The 19226-nt window shown below is 32.6% G+C and overlaps 1 long non-coding RNA gene across 1 annotated transcript; it reads left to right on the plus strand.

The window, feature by feature from the left end:
• Positions 1–877: 877 nt before the first annotated feature.
• LOC124541775 lies at positions 878–1429 on the plus strand. The gene is made up of 3 exons (XR_006967271.1): positions 878–932; positions 1057–1236; positions 1349–1429. It is a non-coding gene; the product is annotated as an uncharacterized LOC124541775 (long non-coding RNA).
• Positions 1430–19226: the final 17797 nt, after the last annotated feature.

Genomic DNA, 19226 nt, shown 5'->3' on the forward strand with positions numbered 1-19226 from the left:
AAAAAATGTGGTAATAAAATAACAGTTTTGAATATATCACATCTTAAGACACTTCAAAAAGACTCAGTGATTTTTCTGCCATGATCCTTTGGAGTATAATATAAATATATTTAATGCAATAATAAACTAAGCCACGCGTTTATTGTTTACTCATTCAAGCCTCGGAGAATTCAAATACGTTCGGAAATGCTCGACTCTTCTCGGGAAGTTTTTTATTATTTACATTTGTTCTTGTATAACTATTTTACCAAATATTAATTTAATATGGGATCATTTTTTCAATATCGATAATCTTAAGTGATATTTATGTAGACTGTGTGTACTTGCATCTTTCTCAAATAAATAATTATCTATTTTTTTTAAAATAATTTCTCATATACACAGCACTGAGCCAGCTTCAACATCATCTACGTCTCAATCTACCGCAATTATTGATTCCTCGATTTCTTTAACGTCTGCTCCAAATGCAGAACCAGACCCATTGCCATGCACTTCACGGTTAGTTAATTAAAAATTTTTAAGCTATTGCATAGCTTCTATCGCAGGCCTTGAGCGCGGGGACTAAATCCAGAAATTCCGTAACGAAAAAACCTCACGCTCCCCACTCCGACGGGCACGGAGGTGTGGCTTGAAGGCCGTGCATCGTCTAACGTCGTGTCAGTTCGGCAGTCTTCGACACGGCGCTGTGTGTCGTGCGATTAGACGTATTGTACGACTTTACGGAACTCGCCCGAATCGAGACGAGCTGCTCCGAAATCGGACGAATACATAATCAGCTGTTTGTGAGAAAGTATATAGGTGTATAAGTATTTATCTACAACAGTGAACGGCTGTACTTGTAAAATTTGTGTATAAAGTGTTTTGAATATGAATGAACAAAGTGCATTTATTATTAATGAAGAAAGTCACGAAAAAATAGTGAAAGAAGACGAGTGAGTACTCTATATACATACATTTTATTATTATCACAAATGCAGTATTAATTCTAAATTGAAAATATAATACTGCTATAAAGATAACCTCAATTATTTATACCTAGATATTTTCGTTTTATAGAGAAGAAAAGCGTAAAGAGCTAAAAAGAAAAAAGACTAATGCACGTCAAAGGGCATATTATCAGCGTCAGAAAGATTTGAAAAAAAATGCAGGAATAATAAAAAAAACAGTACCAAAATCAAATGCTGAACGTCAAAGGAAATTTCGTCAACATAATGCAGAAAAATCTTACATGGATATGTAAGTTGATTTAATAATATTATTTCTTATTTATTTTTATCTATCTACAAACAAATTGTAATATATGCTTCAATATTATTTAATTTAAGGATTGTATCATTTTTTTTTACAGAAAAAGACGAAAATTGTGCAGTAATGAAGACAATATCGTGCGATGTAGCGCTGTTGAAAATATAGAAAATGTAACGCTACAAGTAAATCAATTTCACAGCCAACAACTTCATATTTATGAACAGCGTAATGAATGCATTACTCCTGAAGTTATTCTACACAGAAACACAGCAATTCCTGGCGATGGTAATTGTCTATTCCACTCGCTCATAAGTGTTTTGCAACTTAATATTGAGAGTTGTGACTTGAGAAATCAGTTGCGCGATTCACCCTATTTAAACTCCTGCCACAATCCGCAAGAAGCATATAACATTCTATCCAGCAGTAATGGTTACGGAGATTTGGATTGTTTGTACTTATTCTCTAAAATGTACAATCAAAATATTTGTGTACATTATTGTTTTTACAACATAACTACAACGAATGAAGACACTATCTTTTGTCATTTTAAAGCGAATGATACACAAAACTGGATTCATCTTCATCTTCGTGAACAACATTTCACACCTTTTTATGAAGTATCAGATTTATTGGAGACAGTACAAGACGCTACCCAAAATGAAGCCCATGTTGATGCCAATATTGAACTATTGCGTGATAATTACGATGAAGATCCTACAGAAGATAACCATAACAATCATGGAAATGAAATTGGGATTGATAGAGAAGATCGAATTGGTGAAAATAATACGGATTTCATTGATGATGATACTATTCCAGTTTATACAAATTATCGTAAACACAGTACAAGTCATATTGATTTTTATAACGAATTTACGAGTAATTCATTCGGTCATTCTTGTATTATTTGCGACAGACTATGGTGGAAAGGAGACTTGAAAAAGTCGACCAGTAAACATGAAAGTATTTTGAAAACAATACTACAGGTAATTTCATTTCTTAATTATTCACTTTATATTTTTTTCTTTCTATATCTTGATAATACGAACTTGATTTTTTTTAGAATTACATACCTGGTGAAATTGTTCAAGTCTGCTCTACGTGTTATACATCTCTGCAGAAAGAAAGAATTCCTCTCATGTCAACCTACAATGGTTTTGCATATCCGAAACTTCCATCACATTTACCAACGTTAAACCTTATCGAGCAACGGTTGATTTCCCCGAGAATACCGTTCATGCAGATTCGTAGACTGAGACACGTTAATGGTCAGTACGGTATTTATGGCCAGATAATTAATGTACCTGTTGAAGTTAATACAATGGTGAAACAATTGCCAAGAAACATTGAAGATGACCATTGCTTTTATGTGCATTTGAAAAAGAAGTTGATTCACAAAACTAGTTATGTCCACGGGCTTATAAATAAGAGCCATATTAAAGAGTGGTTGTCGTATTTAGTATCTACGCCTCTTTATATTTATCATGACATTAAAATCGATGAATCTTTTTTCACGGGCAATGAACGTACTTCGCAATTGAATATGGATGAAATAAGTGAACATGTGCCAATTGAAGACAATTTAGTTGCGCAGCAACAAACTCTTTTGTGGAATGATGATTATTTTTTGAGTATAGCACCCGGTGAATATAACAGGCCAATCAGTATTTTAATGGATGAACATGCGGAAGAACTATCTTTTCCGACAATCTACGGCGGTCAGTTTCGAACATACAGAGATGGTGTTATTGTTACTCCGTTCATGCAAGCTACCAGCGAACTTCGGCGTACTGATAGGCGTGCTACTGACCCACAACACCTTTTATACATCGCTGCTAAAATCATGAGGTTGAGAGTTAGTAAATGTGTCAATGTTGCGTTTAAGCATGTTGGACAAGGTACTTCAATTACAAAAGAGACCATTCAATCTGAAGAATATATAAATAATTGTTTAGAAACAAATCTCGCATTTCTTCGCTGCATACCAAATTCTGCTTGGTTTTGGTCAGATCGCAAAAAAGATGTTTTTGCAATGATCAGGCAATTAGGGCCACCAACTACTTTTATGACTCTCTGCGCCAATGAAACTGGCTGGGAAAATTTATTGAAATTATTGTACAAATTAAAAAACGAGGGAACGGAAATTTCAGGTGAGTTATTAGCAGAAATGAGTTATGTGCATAAAGCTCAACTTGTGAATGAAGATGCCGTAACTTGTGCAATCTATTTCAATAAAATGGTAAATTGTCTGTTAAAAATTTTGCAATCAAAGAAAAGAAATTCATTCGGAAAATATAGAGTAATACATTATTTCAAAAGAATAGAATTTCAACATCGTGGTAGCCCACATGCTCATATTCTTCTTTGGTTGGACAATGTTCCTGAAGATTTATCAAGTAATGATCCCGAAGTAATTAAATTAATCGACGAATTAGTTTCTGTGTCAGCGTCAGAGGCGTCTGGAAATATAAAACTAGTAACACACAAACACACATTCACGTGTTATAAAAAAATGGATCCTAATAAAAAACAAGAATGTCGATTTGGTGCACCATTTATGCCAACAAAAAAAACTATTAATTTGATACCTATGAAAAACACTGATCCCGATTACTCAGAAGCACTTTTCAAAGAATATAAGGAACGATTTAAGTTTATAAAAAATAATCTCGAAAATATTGACTACACAGATTTTGATGAATTTTACTCGCATAATGGTATTATTTCTGATGATCATTACTACGATATTATTCGTGCTGGTATCAGTAGACCAAAATTATTCTATAAAAGGACACCAGCCGAAAAATGGCACAACACTTTTAATCCATTCGTATTACATCATTTGAAATCCAACATGGATTTTCAGATTATACTAGATGAATATGCTTGTGCAACATATGTTGTTGAATATGTCAATAAGCATAATAGAGGGATAAGTAATTTGCAAAGACAAATAATTGACATAATGGACGAGCATCCAGAATTCGACATTGTCGATATCACGAAAAAAATGAGTATTGACATACTTCAGTCTGTTGAAATGCCGGCACAAGAAGCTGCTTGGTATTTATTAAGAGAACCTATGGCTAAGTCATCGGTGGTGACAGTCTACATTCCAACGGTATTTCCTACTGAACGCGCAAGAATTAGAAAATCTATGAAGGAGCTTGAAGCGTTAGATGATGATTGTACGAACGTTTGGAAAGAGAATTGGCTTGATAAATATGAGAAACGACCTGAAGAACTCCGCGATGTTACGTTAGCACAATTCGTTGCAAAATATTACCTAAATACAAAGGGGACTTACACTAAAAGAGACACTGCAAAAATAATAAGATACAGGAACTACAATATGGCTGACAATTACAACGATTACAGGCGTGAGATGGTTCTGTTGCATGTTCCTTTTCAAAGTGAAGAAAATGATATTATTGCTGAAAATAAGTTCATTCAAATATACGAGGACAACAAAGATACGATATTAGAACGTAGGAAAGAATTTGAATCAAATTTGGACATAGAGAAAACTTTAGAAATTTGTAGACAGTTGTGCCGAGAAAACGATGAAGAACAAGAAGACGAAGAATTATTAAGAGCGGTTGATATATTGCATGAAAGAGATCCTTATGACTTATTGCTACGCGATCCAAACTCAACTGCTAACGTTGATTTACAAAATGCATCTCTGCATAAACTTGGCGCTGTAGCTAAAAAAAGAGAAAATTTAATGGATTATCAACAATTCTATAATTTAATGCGGATGGCCAATGATCAACAAAGAGATATTCTTATGACTATAATCCATCATTTACAAACTTCAATTCAAGAACCGTTTCAAATTTTTTTTACGGGACCAGCAGGTACGGGAAAATCATTCGTTATCAAACTGATTATGGAAATTTACAATAGGTACACTGATAATGATGGTTACTGCAATGCCTATATTACATGTGCTTCAACCGGCAAAGCTGCCGTGGCCATTGACGGTACAACTGTTCATACAGCGCTGAAAATTTCTCTTTCAAAACTTTTGCCTCTATCATCAGAAACGTTGCAATTGTACAGATCTCTCTTCAGATATGTCAGAGTACTGATCATTGATGAAATTAGCATGGTTAGTGCTGAACTTCTACATAAAATCGATAATCGTCTAAAACAAATAACAGGCAAAAACACAGATTTCGGAAGTATAGATGTTATTTTGATCGGAGATTTACGGCAATTGCCACCAGTAAGATCGACACCAATTTACAAGACGATCAGAACCAGCATGATTGGGCCGCATTTATGGAGAAAATTAAAATTTTATCAACTCACCACAGTAATGAGACAAGCTAATGTTGCATTTTCACAAGTTTTGACAAAAATAGGTAATGGAGATGTACTAGATGAGCATGAGTTTCAACTTATTGAATCGAGATTTTTCAAAAAAGAGGATGTTGCTACATTATGTCCTGATGGAGTTCGTTTATTTTTTAAAAATGAAGATGTTGCCGCCTATAACAATTTGATTTTAAGCCAATGTGAAAACAAAGTTCTTTCAATGTCCGTAGACGTCATTATTGGCGCTAAAAGTGCTGAGCAAGAAGCTAATTTTAGACTTAAATTACATAAAAAATCTGTTATTGACACTGGAGGACTGCCTTATCACATTACTTTTGTCGTTGGAAAACATTATGTTATTACAACTAACATCGACGTTTCTGATGGTTTGTGCAATGGTGCTGTTGGGAAATTGGTACATCTAGAATTTGATGAAAGTAACACATTAATAAGAGTTTGGCTAGAGTTTTGTGGTTCAGATAAAGTGGGTAGAAAAAAAGGCAAAAAGCAGCCGCTCTAGCAGTGCAAAACAGAGTTGGCAATCTCGCTGTTCCCATTGAATTACGAACAGCAAATATTTCATTAACATCGGATAGAAAATGTATAGCCAAACGCAAACATTTTCCATTAACTTCAGCTCTTGCTCTAACTATACATAAGTCGCAAGGTGGAACTTTTGACGAAATAGTATATGAGTATAGTAAAGCACATTCTCAGGAACTCGTTTATGTTGCGCTCTCTCGGGTGACTAATATTGAAAAATTGTATATCACGACAAAAAACGATAATTCTACATTCAGGTTTTATCATAATCGAAAGCAAGCTGCATCGACTGTATCTTTGTTGCAAGAATTCAAAAGACTGTCTTTAAATAGTGTTGAGACGATAGCTCAAAGTGTATTAGATTTTATTAGTAATAGAAATGGCATTTCAATAATGACTTTCAACTGCCAAAGTCTAAATAGTCATAAATACGATTTACAAGATTCAGTTACGAGACAAACAAATGTGTTACTTCTTACCGAAACTTGCATGACCCATGATAATCCGATTGAAATACCTAATTTTAATTGTATTGTTCACTTCAAACGAGATACTGTTTCAAAAGGTGGGGTAGCTATTTACCAAAATGAAAATGATATTACTAATATTATGACTCCGAATATTGAAATAAATATTGCACACGTTAGCGATGTTAATGTTAGGCGCTCAGTTGTTGGAGATATTTGTGCGTGCTTATGCAAACTTAGAAATGGCCTACAAATAGTTATGGTAGCAATTTACATTTCTCCGAATCCAAAATTGGACGAGGTAGAGCATTTTATTCATCGCACTTTACTGGAGTATACTGAAGAAGGGTCGAAAATACTTGGCACAAATGGTAATAAATTTCCACTTATCTTGGCTGGCGATTTCAACATTAACTTCGCTGATAAAAAATCAGAGCGGTTGACAACTTTTTTATCAAAAACATTGAATTTAAAAATGAATAATAATCCACAAGAGTCCACAACGAAATATGGGACCACCATTGACGCAGTATTTTCTAGGTATTTAGAGGATATTAAGTCACAAACTTATGTTTCTTATTTTAGTTATCATAAACCTATAGTTTCAATGATAAATATTCCTGAATAAGCAACAGCTACTGTAAGATAATAAAACCCACATGTATTGTAAAATAATAAAAAATATTTTAAACAATATTAACTTTTTATTTATTTAATAAAAGAAAAATTTGTTTCCCTATCCGTCACCACGCTCAAAAAGTGTAACTTGAATTAATATCAAAGAAAAAGAAATATTGTATGAATAAAATAAAAATAAAAAATAAATAATTATAATTGCATAAGTTGATACAGAATGCTATGCAATAGCTTTACCGCGGCAGTCCCCGAGTGCCACACGTATTTTTTTTTTATTTGTTATACAAATCTCAAAAAATCTTCTTGACATTATTTATTTATTTTCCATTATAAAACTGCTGCGCACGTTATTATTTACAGAAATATTGACCAAAATTCAACATTAGTAAATGATGAAACCAGTAATATCGAAGACTCGGAAAATACTGTTGAGGGGGACAATACAGATTGTGAAGTAGATGTACAAAGTTTTCGAGATGATGAGTCAGCAAAGAAATGTTTTTTTTGTGAAAAAGTCAATATAAAACGTAAAGGGCGACAAATTTACTGTCGTAAAATTAAAAACAAAATGTCCTTTCTGGAAAAAATTAAAAATTATTCAACAGAACTGGGTGATATAGAGATGTTACTAAAAATTCAAGACGAAACTAACTCGGTTAACGATGATTTTTTGGCGTATCACAATATATGTAGTGTGAATTATTTTGCGAAATACCAAAGGAAAACGAATCCACCTCCAAGTAATGATTGGGCTACGAAACGAGAAGGCCATAAAATTGCCAGAGAACGATTGATTAATTATATTCAGCAAGAAATTATTATAAATCGACGAGTGATGTCATTAGCTCACTTGAAATATTGTTATGCTGAATTTGTGAAAGAAATGTATGACCACACAAATTTAGAAGCTACCACATTCAGCAATAAAGCTCTTAAGGATTTTATACAAGCTCAATTAAGACACAAAATATCATTGGTTAATATTTCTAATCAACAATTTGTTATTTCATCTGATGTAGATATTGAAACAACCGATGATGAAGAAATCAGTAACATATTATTTCAACAAGAAGCACAGGATTTTGCCTTGAAATATCGAAAAAATATATTGAAAATTAAAAAAAAACCTTTAAATTATTTCATTGATAGTGAAGTATTAAATGAAGGAGAGTGCGATGTTCCAAAATGGTTGGATTTATTTTGGACTACTGCTTTGAACGGTATTGGCAAAGAAAGCTGCGATCGGGTTCAGAGATTGTCTTCATGTTATTCGCAGGACTCAATCTACAGTATTACTAAAGGTTATATTAAACCGCGAAAACATATTTTACTGGGTATAACAATGAAAAGCCTCACGGGAAGCAAAAAAGTTGTGGATATATTAAGCAGACAAGGTTACTGCATCAATTATCCAAGCGTACTGGAATTGGAGACGTCTGCTGCATATTCTTGTGCCACTAATAATCGATCATGTCCTGCCGGCATTCAACCAACTTCTTTATTATCATCTGGAGTAGCGTGGGATAATTTCGACAGATATGTAGAGACAAGCTCTGGTAAAAATACCTTGCATGACACTGTGGGTATCATTTATCAAAATATCCCTACAGAAGAAGAATTGAACATCATCAAAAGGAACGATGCATCTACAGAAGCTCAACAGAATTTATCAGTTAATGTTCGTGATTTGACTGGCCGTAGAAAACGTTCGTTTGAGGAACAGACATTTGAAAATGTACCGTACGCGAAGCAACGTCGTCCAGAATTTTGGCGTAGTAGTGTAGCGTTATCTGAAGAACCGCAAAATTTAATTAATTTTCAGCACAGATATTTTACATGGATACTTTCCCATTACTTTCAAATTTCAAACACGCCAATGTGGGTAGGATATAATGCCAAAATTTTAAAAGATGACAGTAGAATTCAAAAGATTGAGTATTTAACGCAAATTAATAATTCACCCACGGATCCGGCTGTTGTAAAGGAGACCATGCGAAGAAGTTTGCAAATCGCTTCGGAATGTCAGAAAAATTTCTTCAGCGTTACTTACGATTTAGCTATGGCCAAAATTGCTTTACGGATACAGAGTGCGGAGGATGAATTTCAAAAACTTTTCATTAATTTTGGACCTTTCCACATAATGTTATCATTCATGAAAGCTATCGGAAAATTTATAAGTGGATGTGGGTTAACAAATATTCTTATAGATAGCGAAATTTTGGCCAGTGGTTCTATCAATTCCTTTATAAGTGGGAAACACTTTAATCGGTGCAGGAAAATTCATCCTCTACTTTCTCTTGCTTTGCAGATTTTGCATTTGGAAAGGTTTTTACAACATTATCAGAACCTGGAAAATATTAAAGAATACTTAGAAATATTTAATGAGCAACAAAATGATGACCCACAAATAACCAATGGGAATTTAAAGATCTTATTTAACAAATATGAAGAATATAAAAATGAAACTTTAAATGGAAGTCATGGTAAAACACCTCAAATTTATTTAATGTACACAAGATTAGTAGAATATTATCTCCAATTAGAATATAGTATTCGTATAGGTGACTTCAGTTTATTTGTACACACTTTACCGAAAATAACAAATGTCTTTTTTTCAATGAATCATCATAATTATGCAAGGTATATGTCTATTTATTGGGATAAGTTGATAAATATTGTAACTACACATCCCGGATTGCTTGATGATTGTCAAAAGAGTTTCATAGGCATTCGAAGAACAATGAAACCTTTTTCAAGAATCCCAGTTGATTTAACACTTGAACAAACAATCAACGCTGACGCTGCTTCTAAAGCTTCTGGAATTATTAATATTACAAACTCGTTCTCTGCAAGACAAAAATGGTCAATTATTCATTCACTACGTACAAGTATTATATCTAAAGTAATGGAGTTTTGTAATATGAAATCAACAGATGATATTACGAATGATTTAAAGAAGTCAACTATTAATAAATCTACCAAAAACTTAGAAGTACTGATGCAACTGATACAGCAGTATACCAATCCTTTTGCATCAGAGCTGTCAGAAGATCATCTTTACAATATATCGAAAGGTCAGTCAGTGAACGATGAAATATATAAATTTTTATCATCAGTTGAGATCGAAGGCGAAAAACAACAAAAGAATTTCATTACTGAGACTCGAGCTACACCAGATAGGTTTGATAAAGCCATAACTAAAAATAAAATAATTAATTTTGAGTAAAAAAATACGAAAAAAGTCAAAATTAATGGAAAAGTGAGAGAAGTTAAGATACAAAGAGATGTTTTTGGTCGTCTACTTTATGCGTCACTACAAAATAAAATTGATATAGAAAAAGCATTAAGTTATCCTCTAGCTCCTATTCCATTTTCACTTTGTCACACAAATGGAACAATTTGCAAGACCCCCAAATCTGTGGTTATTAATGAATTACTAGAATATCAAACTGAAATACTAAATCCTCCAGAAGCAGACATTCACTTAGTAGATGGATTTTATTTATTACATACATTCAAGAACCTTCCAAACAAATATGGTAAAATCTCGATGCATATATTAAAAATACTTACATATAACAGAAAAGAAGTACATATTATATTTGACAAATACAAAAAACCCAGTATTAAAGATTTTGAAAATGATTTGAGAGGTGAAGAGGACACACAGTATGACTTAATACGTAAAGACTCTAATCGTCCTGCAGATTTCTGCAAATTATTGAGGAGCAACAACTTTAAAGAAAAATTTGTCGAATTTTTAATTGAAGATTGGACAAGGGACGAATTTATTATATTGATCACAGGAAAAACTGTTAAACTTAACTATGATCAATGTTACACTTATGAGGTGTCTAGTGAAAATAAAATAAAAAGAGTCATTGACTATAACCTCTCGTGTTATCATGAAGAAGCTGATACCAAAATTGTATAACCACATTTGTCAATTAAATTCTAAATATCGTGTGCAGATACATTGTACAGATTCTGATATACCAATAATAATGCTGGCTAATTTTAAGTATTTAAAAGATGAAATTCAAGTAATAATTAATTTAAGCACGTGTAAAAAAAAATGTACTTAAACATAAATGAAATGTATGAAAAACTTGGGGATCAATTATCTTGTTCACTCGCTATATGCCATATTTTTACAGGAAATGATTATAATCCCGCTTTCTTTCGTAAAGGAAAAAAGAGACCTTTTAGTATTTTAAAGAAAAATAAAAAATTTCAAGAGGCTTTTATTCAACTCCTACACATTGAAAATACAGCATTAACAACATCGAATGAGGTATTTCAAATTATTGAAGAGTATGTATGCAGAGTGTATTCATTAAAAATAAAAAATGATATCAACAAAGGACGGTACGAGTTATTTGAAAAAGGATATAGATCAAAAAATCAGAATGAAAAAATTTTAAAACAAAAAATCGTAGGATATGATCCTTCCAGTTTGCCACCGACAAAAGAAGAATTGTTACAACAAATTAAAAGAACTGTATTTATCTGCAATGTATGGTGTAACGCACATATGCGGTACCCCACGGAAAAATTGCCGGAAAATATTGGATGGACAATAATTGATGGCAAATATGAATACTATTGGTTTGATGGTCCCCAAAGTCCATCTTTTGAAGAATTATCTTCTGAAATACAAGGTAACCTATTTATACTATTGTTATTTATTAATTGATTATTCATTATTATATAATTTACTTAATTTTTTCATGTTATTATAGAGTCAGATATCACAAGTGAGGAAAGTGACACAAATGAAGATGACAGCGATGTTAGTAGCGAAGATTATGATTCATCGGATGAATAAGATGAAGATTAATTTTTATTATCTATAAATACACCAATACACCAATTTTTGTACGTCATTTTTCAAAAAAATAAACTTATTTAAATTTTAAAAAAGATTTTCTCACTGTATCTTATGTTAGAAATCGGAAAACGAAAAAATGACAATTTTTGTCGGACTAGTGATACATACCTGTTTTTTTGTAGGACATTGTTTTATTTGGGCACTGAACACACTAACCTATTATGTAATATTTTTGTCCTACAGTTAGTAATGAGAAAAATGGTCTTATGGTATTAACAATTTCTGACCGTAGGACCGGGATAACATACCACGGAATTTGTAGGACAATATGACCGTGACATTATATATATATTAACTAAGTAATAAAAAAAAAATCAGCTGGTTAGTAATAATTTTTGGTGATCTCGTTATCAATACATGTTGGAGGGGGAGGACTCTTTGATGTAACCATAGATTTTGTAGGACAAATATTTTTTCAAATAATTTAGATAATTATCTTAAGATTTAATAAAAAACAATCCAGTTAGTAATTAATATTTGAGAATCATCAAATCGACATATTTTATTATTGCTACCTCTGTTAGCTACCAATATCGAGAATTTTCGCACAGGAAATTGTTGGGCGTCTTATCAAAATGAAGCTACTCACGGAAAATTAGCTTGATAGTAATCAAGTGACAAAATAGGCCCCGGATCCTGTACTATCAGTGCAACAAAATATTTATTTCTTTGAGAACAAGTAAAGGTAAGTCGTGCAATTTTTTTACCATTTATAGTTTTTGAGCGTAACTAAGCATTTACATATAAAAATCATTGATCAGTAGTCAATTCAAGCGACACTCGGCTTACAAACCACGTGGGAGTTATACTCCCATTACCCGATTCGGTCACCCAATTTTATGCAAGGCCTCAGCAAAATTTGACTCATTTGATTATTTTTCTTTTACAGAGAGTATAAATGTCTCGAAAAAAATCACTACGTGATGACGAAATTGCGAAGGAGTTGCAAGCGTTGATGAAGTCCGAAGATGAAGAAGAAATAGACAATTTTAGTTTCGGTAAAACAAGTAGGTATATCTATAGACGTGAACTTCGCTTTAGATAGAATTCAAAGTATCTCTTATGAGGAGCTTTTGGAGACCCTGAAATCTTCAGTAGAATCTCATAACCCAGAAATAAGCTGCATCATGCCAGTAAAGCGATTCAAAAAGATTTTGGAAAACTTTCATGTTAGTGACATAAGCAAAGAGCTGCCCCGGGATCACCCAAACTATGATAAATTGGGAAAACTTAGACCTGCTATATCTATTGTGAACCAAAGTTTCCAAACATTTGCTGAGAATTCTAATCACCAATCAATTGATGAGAGCATGGTGAAATTCAAAGGCCGGGATGTAAAAAAGCAGTATATGCCTATGAAACCTATCAAGGGTGGGTATAAAATTTGGTGCAGGTGTGACTCGAAAAGTAGATATTTATATCAGTTTGATATTTATACAGGTAGCTCTAGTTTTTTACATTCTAAATTATTAGGAGTTCCATAGTACTTTATGTTTATATTGAACTTTATATTCTATTTCAGGAAAGGATAAATCAGGAGCTCCAAGTGAAGAAGGACTGGGTTACAAAGTGGTTGTAAACCTGACTAGAGATGTACCTCCTGGCACATTAGTCATATTTGATAACTTTTTTACAAGTATACCCCTAATGGAGGTTTTATATGAACGAGATATTTATTGCATTGGTACTGTAAGATTGTCCAGAAAAGGAATGCCAGAGGAATATTCCCCAAAAAAGCCTAATGACAATGCTGAAATGAAAGCTAAAAAAAAATAACTTTCAAAACTAGCTCCAGGTGAATTCACATTTCGATATGATAGCCCTGTGGGGTGTATCAAATGGCATGATACAAAAGATGTGCATGTTTTGACAACAGCAGTCAACCCATCAGAAGTGTCTATTCAAATCAAATCAAATCAAATCAATTTTATTCAAGTAAACTTCACAATGAAGCGTTTTTGAATCGTCAATAATCAAATACTACCACCGTTTCGGAAAGCAGCTTCTAGCGAGAAGAAACGGCAAGAAACTCGCATAGTTGCTCTTTTCAAATAAACACATTTACAATGCTGTTATTGACAGTAATTAGCGTCCTATGATGGAACCCGAGCCTAACTCCAGGCGTTTCTTTCTAAAAAGTACTCTTTTAATGAATAGTATGATTTATTTATTAATTTAGTCTTAATAATATTTTTAAATTTTGAAAATGGTAAATTGATTATATTTTCCGGTATCTTATTATATATGCGTATACCATTGCCCAAAAACGTTCTATTTACCGTATGCAAACGGAAACTGGGGGTTACAAGTTTATTCTTATTTCTTGTATTAATAGTATGTACATCAGCATTGATAGAATAATTTTTAATATTCTTTTGTATAAAGATTATATTATCATAAATATATTGTGAAACAGCCGTTAATACACCTATTTCTTTAAATTTTTCGCGTAATGATGTCCTGGAGCTAATATTGTAAATAGATCGGATAGCTCTTTTCTGTAGAATAAAAACAACTTCAATCTCTGCTGCATTACCCCATAACAACATTCCATATGACATAATACTGTGAAAATTACTAAAATAAACTAGTCTAGCAGTACTTATGTCCGTAAGTTTTCTAATTATTTTTATTGCATAAATGGCACTACTTAGTTTTCTTGCCAGGGCATACAAATGGGTGCCCCACTGCAGTTTGGAGTCAAGGGTTATCCCTAAAAAGACCGTCAACTCAACAAACTCAAGCCTTTCATTTTTCAAAGTTATTGCAGAAGGATTTGATTTGACATTTGGCAAGGAAAACAAAACACATTTAGTCTTTTTAGCATTTAGTACTAAATTATTGATGTCAAACCAACCAAGAACCCGCGACAGAGCACTGCTTACAACGTCATAGTTGTTTATTTTTCTATCAAGTTTAAAAATGAGGGATGTATCATCTGCAAACAGTACAATATCGCAAGTATTTTTTACGAAATGAGGTAAATCATTTATATATATTAAGAACAAGAGAGGTCCCAAAATTGAACCCTGTGGTACACCCATTTGCGCCACAGCGCCATTTGATTTTGCACCATTAACCACAACCTTCAAAACTCTTTCACTAAGGTAGGAGGAAATTAATTTCAATGCAGGGCCCCATGATACCATAATATTTAAGCTTTTTTAGGAGAATATCATGCCTAACGCAATCGAAAGCTTTTGATAAATCACAAAAAACTCCAATAGCGTTTTGTGACTTTTCTCATGCATCATAAATGTGCTTAACAAATGCTACACCCGCATCAGCAGTCGAGCGACCCTTAGTAAAACCAAACTGTTGAGAATGCAATAGCTTATTCGAGTTAAAGTATAATAGCAATTGATTAAGCATGACTTTCTCAAAAATTTTACTTAATACTGGCAAAATAGAGATCGGTCTGTAATTGTTTGGATCATTTTTATCACCGGACTTAAATAATGGGATTACTTTACTTAATTTCAACATATCAGAAAAAATACCAGATTGTACACATTTATGAAAGATGATAGCTAAATAAGGAGCCAAGTCAACAATTACATTGTTAATAATTGTGACTGATAAATCCCATAGATCACTGGTTTTTTTCAGATTTAATGTTTTAAATATTTTTAATATTTCGTACGGAGTTATATTCTCAAAAGAAAATTCTAACTCATTCTGGGGAACATAACATTTCAGTAGGTCTAAAGCGTCATTAGGAGACGCATTAAGTCCTTTCGTAATATTCAGAGGAATATTAGAGAAATATTCTTCGAATTCATTGGCCACATCTAGATCTTTGCCTACAATTTTGCCTTTTATACTAAGAGATAACTGCCCTGCATCAAACTTCAACCTACCTGTTTCCGAACTTATAATATCCCAAGTAGTTTTCATTTTATTATTAGATTTTAAGATTTTATTTTTAATATGCAACGAACGAGCTGTTTGACAAACTTGTTTAAATAACTTGGAATATTTTTTAACAAAATTGATAAATTTACAATCACGATTATATTTCCTAAGTTCATATAGCTCATACAATTTATTTCGACTTATATAGATACCGGTAGTGGCCCAGTCTGAGAACTGCATTTCATTGTTTTGATAAAAGGTTTTTAACTGAAATATTTTATTGAATTCGTTATTAATTACTTGTAAAAGAGAATTATATAAAGAGTTGGGATCATTTGAGCTAAGATTCAATTTTGGAAGGCTACAGTGTAAAGCATTATTGAAGTTGATTAAACCTTTTACAGTAATTGGCCTACAAGTGATTTTTCGTTTCTTTTGATTTTTTTTTATACCTATTGACACCATTTGGCCAAAGTGATCTGATGTAAAGTTTGATAAGATTTTCTTATTAACGGCCTCACAACTACAAAACACGTTATCTATGCAGGTTGCGGAAGTCGCTGATATTCTTGTAGGTTCACAAAATATGTTATTTAGATTATAAGATTGAAATAAATTTATGAACCTAGTACTTATGGAAGATTGCACTAGAATGTCAATGTTAAAATCTCCACAAATAACTATATTCTTTCGCCCAGTACAGACTCGCTTAAGGGCGTCCTCCATCACACATTCAAAAAGGTTAAAATCCGATTGTGGAGGTCGGTATACGCACATAGCTATAGTATGCTCGAGTTCCACGCATGACAGTTCAACAGTGCGCTCTATTGAAAGATCCACAATGTCTTTTCGCTCTTTACAATGTATATTCTGTTTTGTGTATATTAATGATCCTCCATGTTTAGTTAATTTTCTAAAGAACGCACTTGACAATTTATAGTTATTAATACTAGGTGGTAGCTGATGTGACAAGATCCAATATTCGCTAATACAAAATATGTCAATATTATAGTACTTTAAAAATAATTCAATTTCGTTATCTTTGCTGGATAAGCTCTGTATATTCTGATGTACAATACTAATAATATATTTACAGTGCTTATCCGTTGTCTTATTGATTAGTTTTTTAATTTATTATTGTTAGTAGCACAACTACTAATCAAGGGTATAATAGTTTTTTTAATTGTAGTGTCTACAATTGGATCAAATATATTGTAAGCTAACAATGTAGCTATATGTCGTTTATATTTAAGTGGCAGGTACATTGTATCCTTTGTCAGCTTAAAGTTAAATATAAATTTATTTATGTCAAAATTAATAAATACGTCACTATGACGGCATGTCATGCTATGTAAAAATAGATTTAAATTATAGATGTATTTATTTTGTGCTTCCGTTAGTAAGTTAGAATATGGGAAAGCACATAGTAAATATTTACATTTATAATTTTTATTTATGTCAAGAAGGATGTTTATTGATTTTAAGACATCTTTTTTCCTAACTGATAAACTGTCTCCATAGAAAATTATAATATTAGAATTTTCCTTATATTTAGTTTGTTTAATTTTGTTTATCATTTCTAAGTATGGAATCCCTGGACTACAAATGTTAATTACTTTTTGTTTCAAATTCTTACTTAATAATGATCCCATGCCCTGGCCTACCTTGTCCGAGTACATATATGTATTATAAGTATTACAGACAGTGTCAGACATTGTATCCAGACTATTTGGACTATTAATATTGGTAGTGACACATTTCTGGGAAATGGTTTTGGTAATACTATTTTCTTTGACACTATGTGACTCATTGACCATAGGAAGTGGCTGCACAGTGTGAACGGACTGACAGTTACAATTTATGTGCTTATTTGTTAGGGAGTCGAATCGCTCCATATTATAGTTGCTGATATTCAATAGCTCATTAGCTGCAAGAATGTGCTCTCCTATTTGTTTTTGAGCCAGTTCATATTTATTACTAATATTTTTTAGAGCAGATTCTAGTCTATAAATTTCATTTTGGAACTGCTCTAAGTTAACTAACTGAACAATTATTCAAAGAAGACAAAAAATGGCACATTTAATAATTTGTTTTGTCCAACTGCAATTGCTACATATACTCAGCACATGGGTGGAGTCGATAAATTAGATCACTATAGAAGTTCATATCCAATTGGCAGAAAATCAAGAAAAACCTGGCTTCGCTTGTTTTGGTTTATATTTGAAACTTGCCTCATAAATTCTTATATATAGTATATAGTATTGTCAAGATAAGGATAGAGGTAATATACACAATAATTTTAGACTTCGTTTGGCAAGAGCTCTGATAAATGGGTTGGTTGGTGGCGGTTTTATATTTCCATATTTCAGTTTACAATGATTTATTTACAGAGTTTTTTGTTTCAGATATAAAGAAAGAAAGCACGCCGTTGCCAACTTTGTAAAAAAGAAGATTGGACTCAATGTTCCTGACGAAATCAGACTTTCAAGACCTGGAGAGCATTATGGCAAAAAAGGGAGTTACAGGAGGTGCAGACACTGTAGCACAAGAGCAAAGGAGGTCAGGACATATTTTGAGTGCAAAATATGTGAGGTGCCTTTATGCTTTGTCCCATGTTGGGAGCAATTTCATAAAATAAATTGATTCGAACGTCGTAAGCAGCCTGGTTTTATTTTACCCTAAATATAATAGCCCTTTGGGAAAAGTAATACAGATTCATAATAAAATTATTATTTTTTCCTTTTGAAAATTATGTAGTCTTAGTAGGGCAATGGCAGAATAGCTCCCACATTTAAAAAAAAAATAAAAAAACAAAAGTAAAAATATATATATTTATTTCTAATTATTTGTGACATTATGATAATCATGGCCCAGTCCGCTTGCACCCATTTTTTTATACCAATTCAAGATGCCTGATTAAGGGTTAATGATAATGAAGTTGTTATGCTTATGGATTTTTCTGAGAATTACTCTACCAAGTACAGTGAGGAGACACAAGCCTATCATTTTGGAGGATCTAGACTTCAGCTAAGCCTTCACACTGTTGTTTACAGTAAAAATGCGATAAAATCCTTTTGTACTGATTCCCAAAATACTACACATTCACCTGCTGCTATTTGGGAACACTTGAAGCCTATTTTCAAATCATTATCGATGCATATTACCGTCATTCATTTTGTGAGCGACGGACCCGTTACACAGTATCGGAATAAAACGATGTTCCATATTCTAGCTTCGAGGCTACATGTGAAGGTTCCAAATGT

This window comes from Vanessa cardui, chromosome 28, assembly GCF_905220365.1.
Source record: "Vanessa cardui chromosome 28, ilVanCard2.1, whole genome shotgun sequence".
Taxonomy (NCBI): Eukaryota; Metazoa; Arthropoda; class Insecta; order Lepidoptera; family Nymphalidae; genus Vanessa; species Vanessa cardui.